The sequence below is a fragment of the Carlito syrichta genome, unplaced genomic scaffold (genome assembly GCF_000164805.1).
Source record: "Carlito syrichta isolate Samal-C Ts95f unplaced genomic scaffold, Tarsius_syrichta-2.0.1 Scaffold225203, whole genome shotgun sequence".
Classification (NCBI taxonomy): domain Eukaryota; kingdom Metazoa; phylum Chordata; class Mammalia; order Primates; family Tarsiidae; genus Carlito; species Carlito syrichta.
In genome coordinates this window covers 31,855-42,844 of record NW_007169299.1, presented here as the reverse complement: position 1 = coordinate 42,844, position 10,990 = coordinate 31,855, and the positions used below count along the sequence as shown (strand labels likewise).

The 10,990-nt window shown below is 38.7% G+C and overlaps 1 pseudogene; it reads right to left on the bottom strand.

Moving 5' to 3' along the window:
• Nucleotides 1–6,958: 6,958 nt before the first annotated feature.
• LOC103253360 overlaps nt 6,959–10,990 on the bottom strand; it is a 16,269-nt pseudogene continuing 12,237 nt past the window's right edge.

Genomic DNA, 10,990 nt, shown 5'->3' with positions numbered 1-10,990 from the left:
TATCCTTCAGATACCTATTTAATTTCTTTAATGATTTCATTTTGAAATATTGATATATGTATCACTGACCTCTGTAAGTAGAAATCTTTCTTTTTATTCTTGCTATTTTCCATCATGGAATTAGTTTCACTTGTGCTTAACTTGTAGTCTCTAAATGGATTTCTTGAATTGAGCTTTGGAGCTCAGAAACCAGTTCTAAAAAATTGACTTAGAAGTCCTGTGTGGGAATGGCATCCGATGGGGAACCATTCAAAGACTAGGTAAATTAGTGAAGGTCACTGTAAAACAAAAACTGAGGACTTTGGGATCATCTAATCTACTTTTTATAGATTTTACAGAGTTTTTAATGATTTCATAAAACACTTTGATTATGTGTAATAAATACTTAGTTACATCTTCCCAATCTTTTAAAAAAAATTATAACGAGGTTTATTTTGGTTCATTGTTCTACAGACTGTACAAGAAGCAGAGTGTCAGCATCTGTTTGTAGTGAGTCCTCAGGGAGCTTACAACAATCATGGTAGAAGGTGAAGGAGGAACAAGCATGTCACAGGTGAAAGTGGAAGAAAGAGGGAGGGGGGACTTCAGACTCTTTAACAATCAGCTCTCTGATGAGCTAATTATATCGGGGAGGGCACCAGGCCATTCATGAGGGATCTGCCCTCATGGCTCAAACACCTCCCACTAGGCTCCTCCTCCAACACTGGGTATCATGTTTCAACATGAGATTTGGAGGCGACACATCTAAACTATAACGAATATTTAACAGTTATAGGAAGAGTTATGAATATTTTTGAAGAGGGTCCTACTGCATGTGTACTGAATAAGCATACATGTTATATGTGTTTTATGTTTATTTTGGGGGTACAGACTTAACATTTAAGTGTGTTACAATTAGCATCCTCTCAACCTTGAAGATGGAACTCTTCCTGAAATTTTTCTTGGGTGTCACAAGCTTTCTAGCAATGTCACTAATTTATTTCTTAACTTTTATTTTGAAAACTTTTTTTTTTTTTGAGTCAGAGTCTCACTCTGTCTCCCAGACTGGAGTGCAGTGGTACACTCATGGCCACTGCAGCCTCTACCTACTGGGCTTAGGTGATCCTTCAGTCTCTGCCTTCCAGGTTGCTGGAACCACAGACATGTGCCACCATGCCAGGCATGCTAGGCTAATTTTTTGATTTATTGTAGAGACGAAGTCTGACCAAGTTGCCCAGGTTGGTCTTGAATCCCTGAACTCAGGCAATCCTCTTGTTTCCACCTCCCAAAGTTCTGGGATTACAGGTGTGAGCCACCACACCCGGCCTGAATACTTTTTTTAAGCTGTAGTAGTGTCAAGATTATGAAAATCAAGAAAAGAATGAGGAGCTGTTTCAGAACAAGAAGACTAAAGAGACATAATAACTTAATGCAACTGTGGTTCTAAATTGGATCCTTTGCTCTAAGAACATTATTGTGATAGTTAGCAAAACTTGAATGGGGTCAGAGGATTAGATGGCAGTAAAGTATCATATATTAACTTCCTGATTTAGATGTCTGTATTTTGAAAATGTCTTTGTATGAAACAAATGTTAAAGTATTTAGGGGTGGAGGGGCAGGCATTATATTGTCAACTTTTTCTCAAACAGTTCAGGAGGGTAAATTCTTTGTTTTCTACCTGCTAATTTTCTGTTAGTTGAGAATGTTTCAAAATTAAATTTTTTTGAAAGTACAAAGAAAACAACTACAGTCTATATTCTAGTTTTGATCATTTTCCAATAACATTCTTTAAGCATGATTTCCCCATGAGTACAAGATCCAGTCTAGAATCATGTGGTTTGCATTTAGTTTTCATGTCTCATTTGTCTCCTTTAATTTCCTAAGAAAATTGTATACAGGGAGGGGGGGTATACATCATCAACAAGAGTACCTGCATAATGAGCATTTATATACGTAACCCTGAATTGTACCCCACGTTTTTAAAATAAAAAAAAAATTAAAAGAGAAAAAAAATTGTATACAGTTTCTTGGGCTTTCTTTATCTTTCACTATATAGACATTTTTGAAGAATATTATGCCACTAATCTTTGTCTTATTTTTCTCTCTAACTTTTGAATTTAAGTACAACAACTTTATGACCTTCCATGTTTTTGTGAGTACCAAGACTATATTTTGGTGATTCAATAAAAACACACAGGTCATTTTCTTTGGATGCCTTCATGTTCTAATAACCTTCAGTTGCAATAGACTCCTTTGTAGGAAATCATAACTTTCTGCCTCAGATGCAGCTTCCTTAGATGCATTTACACAGATCCATTTAGGCAAGAACATACTTATGTAACAGGAAGACATAGTGTTATTTTAGAATCTGGCTATAGTTTGTACCAATTGTCCAACAAAAAAGGAAAGGTTTACATTGTTATAGGAAAGAAGACTTCAAGGTCATTGGTAGTAACATGGAGCAAGGCTTGTGGTCAATGATTAGGTGGAAGAGAGACAAGAGAGACAAGAATCACATTTTGGTAAGTAATTAAGTAGGAGTATTTTTGTTGCTGTTTGTTTGTGGGCAGATGCCACAGAAGTATCATGACTTGGAGGAGAGTATAGAGAAAGACAAGGATAACCTGAATAAGATGAATGAGAGGAGAGATGGCCAATGCAAAATTCCATGGAAGGGATGGGCGGGGAACATGAGGGCAGCACGGTCTAACAACACTTAATGCTGTCATCTTTTCATGTTGCACTGCACTGTAATCTCCCTGTCTCTTCTGTATCATCAACAAAGTCTACTGTCCACTAGGGCCTTGGGTTAGTGGGGCTTTGGGAACTGGGGGAAAAGGGAAAGTACAGCAAAGGGTGAAGTGTCACAGATGACAGTAGCTCCAGGAACAGCTGACTAGTAGGATGATAAAACACATTGCAGCAGGAGTGGGAATTCAGACCATATGAACTCAAGCCCCCAGACATACTCAGAAAGCATGGGAGTGGCATGTACTCCAGCGATATTCATGAAGACCCAGTCATTTTCCTTTCCTTCCTTTCTTTCTGTTTTCTCCTTCCCTCCCTTCCTTTTACTTTTCTTTCTTTTTTAATCAGTGTCTCATTCTGTCATTCAGGTTGGAATGCAGTGGCGCAAGCATGGCTCACCACAGTTTTGACTTCCTGGGCTCAAGTGATCATTCTGTCTCAGTCACCTGAGTAGCTGGGACTAGAAATGTGTGCCACTATGCTTGGCTAATTCTTTGATTTTTTTGTGTAGAGACTAGGTCTCACTATGTTGCCCCGACTGGTCTCGAACTCCTGGGCTCAAACAGTCCTATTGCCTTGGCCTCCCAAAGTGCTGGGATTATAGGCGTGAGCCACTATGCCCGGCCAAGAAGTTTTCTTTAAGGCTCTCTAGTGCTTGTTCTCATTTCCCGAAATCCTCCATCTGTTTCTGACTCCATTCCTCAAATATTTACTGTGGCAATATATAAGCACCCTGGGGAAACCCAACCCCAAAGATCTCACTCCTGGGATCTACTCCCCCTTTAAAATCATTCCCCTGTGTTGTGGTTTGGAGTTCCATAGATAGCCTCAAAGCTCCAGCCAGAACAACACTAGAATTTTCGAACTAGGACAACAGAGTCTAATGTTAAATTATATCTAACTACCTCCCTAGAATAATTTATGGGGTAATAGCTTTGGGGGTTTCAGATCTAGGGTAGTCCTGGGTTTTCCATGTTGGTGTCCTAGGTGATATTTCTGCTAGTTTGGACAGTAATCACACCTTTTTACTGCCTCTTTTTTCCACTCATGGACTAATTTTATCATGTGTACACAGCATACACACACCTATATCCCAAGGATAAACGTTAATCTAGATTAGGTGGTTTAAGATCATACTGAGGAGAAGATAGGACACTTTGCCACACAGTTGTCAAAATGTCATCCACGCAGCTTCTGCAAAGCTACAAGTTATTTCATTTAGGGTAAGTCAAGTTCGCCCTTGGGACAGCCAGAATACTTAGTCATTTGACTCTTCAAATGGTGGTTCTCTGGTTTCTAGGAAAGGAACTTTTGACACTCCTATTTTCGTAAGTATTCAGTTAAATTTCTAGCCAAAGATTCTTTGCTCCATAGTCACCATCTTGGAAAGGGAGAGGGGAAAGCTTATTCTCTATGCTAGATTAATTTTTATAATAAAGTTTGTTCCTGTTAAAATTCTTATTTGTTAGTTAAATCATTAGCTAAGAGAAAACTGCTACTGTTTGGTTTTATTTAGTGGGAAGAAACTAACTCATTGAATGTCTAAGCTACTTTGTGTACATTATCAATTTAATTCTTATCACAACAAAGGTTGATATTACGTTCCCAATTGACAAATAACATGGTTAATCTGTTCAATACTTATCAGTTGTTTGTTAGGGGAGCAGGGGTTTGATCTGAAGTCTGTTTGATTACAAAGTTCATGTTTGCTGTCACATTGCTGATTTTAAGCTTTGAGCTGTTTGATCACGTTTGGGTTCTGTAGTTTTCCCTCTCTTGCCATTACCTGTAAATATAATTTTGAAAGATTGCTCAGTTTACTTTTATATTTGAGAGGTTGTTCAGTTTACTTTTATTGCTATAGAGTTAATTATTCCATGGAATTACTACTCTAGGTTCTAGTTTGAATGCAGGAAAAATACTTTTTTTCATCTTTAGATGAGTGTCTTAAGACAATTTTTATTTTATTTTACTATTTTGAGATGAGGTCTTACTATGTTGCCAAGACTGGGCTCAAACTCCTGGCTTCAAGTGATCCTCCCACCTCAGCCTCCTAAAGGATTACAGGCATGAACCATCACTCCCAGCCAAGACAATAATAAATAACTATATATAATTATCAAATTTGGCCTCTGTGCATGAAAGTCAATACTCTTAAAAACCTTTTTGTGCTAAAAATCCTTTCCTCTAATTTCAGCTCTTATATAGTCATGATGCATGTTGTAGATCCATGGGTGATTCTGGATTTAGTTGTTTGTGAGACTGCCAGGCACTTCCAAAGACTGGATCCACACATTAAGACTGGCAATTGAAGATAATGTCTACTGGAATGCAGAAGACAATTGCTGCCGAGAACAGGTCATACTTAGAAAGGAACGATTCAGTAACAGGGAAAAGGAATTTGAACCCAGTCTGGAAAACACTAATGAGGGTACCTCAAGACTTGTAGATACTAGCTAAGGATCGCGTGCTGTTGGAGAGTTTAAAAGACCTAAATTTGTATTATCTGTTTTTTTAAAGCTACATAAATAAGACACGCTTGTTATAGATTTAACTTGTAGATGGGTTTGAACCCATCTTTCACCAGGTAAACTACTGTGCATGATTATCTTTTGATAATGGCCAGCAGGCCTTTATGGCCTTCAGGTCTTCCCTTTCTGATACATCTGTTGTTTCTTGGTCTTTATCTGGCACTCTAGCTGCCAGAATACCATGAGAAACATCTGGGATATTGGAATGGGTACATTTTTTTTTAGGTCATCAGGGTACTGAATGCAAGTGGTGGCTGACACTTGAAGATGTTGAGTAGCCACTTGAAGATTTTCTGATGAAGATCTAGGTCAGGGGTCTTCAACTCCCTGACCTCAGACCACAATCGGTCTGTGACATGTTAGGAACTGGGCTGCACAGCAGGAGGTGAGCAGCAGGAGAGTGGAACTCTGCATTTTGTCAGATCAGTGACGGCATTAGATTCTCATAAGAGCTGAACCCTATTGTGAACGGTGCATGCGAGAGATCTAGGTTGCTCTCTCCTTATGAGAATCTAATGCCTAATGATCCTCCCCACCTTCTCCCCACCCCCCCATGGAAATATTGTCTTCAACGAAACTGGTCCCCAATGCCAAAAAGGTTGGGGCCTGCTGATCTAGGCAGTACTACATTCTGCTAGTGGTTATGGGCACTTGGATTTTCCCTCCTCAGATTTGTCTCCTTCTCCTTTTGTCAAGCTACCTAGATGGAGAAGCCATTGTTTCCTAATCCTAAAGTCTGTTCACTGGCCTCAATTTGTCCAGTTATTATCTCCTCAGAGATAATATGTGCTATAATCTCCCCAGAGATGTCTAACTTTTCTCCCAGGATACTCTCTGGGCCACTGTGCAAATAGAGCACCACCTGTAGCCTCCTGAGGCTCAAGTCATGCCTAGGTAAAGTAGCTTACATTCAATTCACAACAAGTCTCTGATTTAGAATAGTGTTTTCCAGATGATCCATAGTGAAGGATGACTTTGTTTTGTATTTATTTTCAATCCCTCATGGACTAATTCTTTTGTGTAAAATATAATAAAAATCAATTACTAGAAAAATGAAAAGGAAAATTAAAAAAAAGGTATACAAACTCTAAGTTCCTTTTTAAAAATTAGTAGATCCACACCAAGGAGATGTGTGACAAGTCTATGCTCTGCAGGTTCACTCTGCTTGAGCTGATATTTCAGGAGACATATTTCTCATGTTGAAATTACTCTGCAGTAATTCCATGGGGAGGGGAGAAGGTGGGGAGGATCATCAGGTGTTAGATTCTCACAAGGAGAGAGCAACCTAGATCCCTCGCATGCACAGTTCACAATAGGGTTCAGCTCTTATGAGAATCTAATGCCGCCGCTGATCTGACAATTTACTAAATTGACATTTGAAATTCAGATGCACTTTATTTAAATTGGAAACACAATTCTTAAAACTCCATCTAGAATCAAGGCCCTTTAATAACCCTTTGTTATAAAAATTAGAAGGAGTATTTGTAAGTAAGGCAGACATATTTCTAGGTTAACAAGACTAGATTGAACTTGGGATTTTATTCTTTAAACAAAACGTAGAGAATGTAAATAAGTTATTTACAGAAAACAATATTTATGTATGTACTCAAGAGTTACAAACTTTGTGACAGAAGAGACTTTGGTACATGTTGGCATCTCAGAGGCAATTTTCAAATAGCTTAGTTTTATGTTCTTGGATTTTAAGAATGCCTAAAACCCTCTTCATCTTCAATACTGGGAGCCAAATAAGTACTTTAAATGCCCCATGTCAGCAATTTTATACTCTGCAGCAAGGAGTACATCAACAGACATACTGTTCCTGGAGGAGAGAGTGGAGTGCCTTTTTAAAAGTTCAAGTACTTCAGTGCAAAAGTTAGCTGAACTGCCTCATTCATCTCTATAGTAACAGTCTCTTCTTTATGGAGATGACTTCTTTGTGACAGTGTTTCCATTTCCAAGTTCTCTACTTGCAGAAAATTTCACTCCATCTTTTGCACAGGAAATAACAACAGCCTATCCACTCTAATATGACTGAGATATTGGCATATATGTGCAAATTCACTAGAAGGCATCTTCACCACACAGCTGTACTCTTGTTCTGGAATTCCAAGTTGTTCCACATCTAAATCCATTAACTTCATTTCATAGTCTGAAACTTTAGATTTGGTGCTTCAAATATGAGCATCAGGGGGCCCATCATACTTTCAGCCCTCCTGTATTGATGTCTTCATTGCCAGCACATTTTAGTACTTTGGACATGCTGGTGAGATTCACACTCATGGCCAGGTTGCGGTTGCAGCAGTATGTGTTTAAGTCCTGGGCACGTGGGGTGAGCTGCACCAAGGAGCTGTGTGACAAGTCTATGCTCTGCAGGTTCACTTGCTTGAGCTGATGTCCCAGGAGACCTATTTCTCGTGATGAATAGGGTGGTGCTGTGTAGTTAATAGGATATTATGGAGATGATAGTGTGTGACTTCCAAGGCTGGGCCTTAAAAGACATTGTGACTTCTGTCTCACTGTTTCTGGGAGAAGTCAGCTTCTGTATTGTGAGGACACCCAAACAGCACTATGAAGAAGTGTGGGTGGTTGTACTAAAGACCTTCACACTCAGTGCAAATTTTCCAACTATATGAGTGAACCATCTTGGAAAACAGATTCTCTGGCCCCAGGCAAGCCTTCTAATGACTACAGTTTCAGTCAACATTCTCATGGCAACTTTATGATGAACCCTAAGTTGGTACAGCCTAGCTAAGCTGCTCTCAAATTTCTTACCCACAGAAACTGTGAGATAACAAATGTGGTTGTTTTGGGAAACTAAGTTTTGAGGTAATATGCTATGCACCAATAGATAACAAATACAGACCATTACATAAATCAATATATAACTTTCCTCTGAGCAATAGGTGCTATGATAGAGGTAGAACACAATGTATGTCACAGATACAGAAGTTGCAGTAGTAACTTCACTGTCTTACTTTGTTTTGTGCTGCTATAATGGACTTCCATAGACTGGGTAATTTATAAGAAAAAAAATTTGTTCTTTTATAGTTCTAGAGACTGGGAAGTTCAAAATCAAGACACTGGCAGGTTAGGACCTGTTTCTCTTCTTCCAAGATGGCACCTTGAACACTATGTCTTCCAGAGAGAAATATTGTGTTCTCACATGGCAGATGAGCAGAAGTGGCAAGGAGACAAAAGGGTACTTCAGGGTACCCTTCTCTAATGGCATTAATTCATTCATGAAGGTGGGCTCTCATGAGCTAAACACCCCTTATTAGGTTCCATCTTCTAACACGTTGCTTTGTTTGTTGTTTTCAACCCACGAATTTTGAAGACACAGTCAAACTATAGCATCTACCAAAGTTGTAACTCCACCAGTGACAATGTTACAGTTCAAGTTTTCACATTTTCTGCAAGACTGCTATAAATTATTACTTGTTGCTCACAAAATAATCAGAGAAATAGGAGATTTATTATTTGTACATGGAGACAACTAAGCACTTTTTTTTTTTAGTTTACAAATGAGAACAATTTACAGTTGGCTCCTTAGTAGAGTTTATAACTTTAACCAGAGGGCTAGATTCCTGAATTCATGTTTCTTTTTCTTTTGCAATGTTGGGAATGTAACCAACAACATCCATGGTCAAATAAAAAGCTTTCAAAGATTTTTAGCTCATTAATCCTCTCCTCCTCCCACCCTGAATAAATTTTTTAGTGAACTGAAATGCCTTCTCTTTCACAGAATAGAAGATCATGTTGACATTTTGGTTATCTCAGTATTAATGTCAGCTCAGACTCTGTATCTCACAATTCTTAAAAGATATGGGTATTCTCCTTTTCTCTCATGAATAGTCAATACTGGTTTATCAGCTTGGGGAATTTATAGTGTGTACACTTACAGTATATTGGATTCCTTTTCTGCACAGGACTTAGCCTTCCTTCAATTGATAGGCTCTTGATTTGAGAACTGGCTTAGGTGTGAAAACTGGATAGAGAGATCATGGTTTTTTTCTGTGGCAGCTGACATTAGTCTTTGGCCCCCCCCATTATTGATCTTTTTTTGGTGTCTAGGTTAAGCAGTATCCTTATTCATTTTAGCCCTAGATACACCATGATCTATTAATCATCGCTATAGATCCTTGTAAGTCACAGCCCCTGGATTTAATTCAGCTTTTGTAGCCTATTTGGATAATCACATCCACTTGACTTTGTTGATTGAATGCTGCCTCTCAGCCTCTGCTATTTCAGAATCCCAACATTCCAGAATCCTAGGGAGCTTCTCTACTGTTTTCTTTTTAATTTAAATTTTATTTTTATGTTTTCTTTTCTTTTTTTATTTTAAAGATATGGGACATAATTCAGGGTTAGGTATACAAACATTGATTATTCAGGTACCCTTGTTGATGAGGTGTGCTCCTCCCTCCCCTATCAGTTTCCCTCAACCACCAATCCCACCCCTCCTCCCATGGTGGTTTCACACTACTGCCAATCCCTTTCTTATGGTATTATGATAATTGTTCAAGGTCCACTTGTGAATGAGAGCATGTGGTACTCTGTTCTTTGTCTCTGTGATAGATCACTGAATATGATAGATTCTAAATCCATCCAAGTTACTGCGAAGTCCATATGCTTGTCCTTCTTTATGGCTGCATAATATTCCATTGTGTATATTTACCACATTTTCTTATCCAGTCCAGCTTTGATGGGCAGCATGGTTGGTTCCATGTTTTTGCTATTGTGAATAGAGCTGCAACAAACATATGTGTGCAGGTATCTTTTTTGTAGAATGATTTGAGTTTCTCTAGGTATATTACCAATAGGGGAATTGCTGGGTCACATGGAAGGTCAATTTCTAGTTCTTTCAGATATCGCCACACATCTTCCAAAGAAGTTGCACTAGTTTGCATTCCCACCAGCAGTATAGAAGCGTTCCTTTCTCTCCACATCCTTGCCGGCATCTGATATTGTTTGTCTTATTAATGATGGCCATTCTTACTGGGGTTAGGTGGTATCTCAATGTGGTTTTGATTTGCATTTCTCTGATGATGAGTGAGGCTGAGCACTTTTTCATGTGTCTGTTGGTTACCCATATATCTTCTTTTGAGAAGTGTCTATTCATGCTTTTTGCCCACTTTTTAATGGGGCTGGTTTATTTATTTATTTTTTCCTTTTGGCATGTTTGAGTTCCTTGTAGATCTTAGATGCTAGGACTTTGTCAGATATACAGTTGGCAATTTCCCCCCCCCATTCTGTGTGCTGTCTCCCTGCTCTCTTGATGGTTTCTTTTGCTTTGCAGAAGCTTGTCAGTTTGAAAAGGTCCCACTTGTCTATCTTATTTCTTATAGTATGGGCACTTAGGGTTCTGATCAGGAATTGGATGCCAGTTCCAATTTCCATAAAGGTGTCCCCTGCATTTCTAAGATTCTTATAGTTTGAAATTATGTTTAGGTCTTTGATCAATTTAGAGTTCATTTTTGTGTATGGTTTCAATCTTTTGCAAGTGATCAGTCAGTTTTCCCAGCACCGTTTATTGAATAGGTTCTCCTCTCCCCAGTGGTTGTTGTTGGAGGTTTTGTCAAAGATGAGTTGGTTGAGAAATTGAGACTTTGCTTCTCGAATCTCTATCATGTTCCATTGGTCTATAAGTCTGTTCTTGTACCAATACCAGGCTGTTTTGATTACCTGTAGCCTTATAGTAAAGTTTGAAGTCTGGAAGTGTGATACCTCCTGCT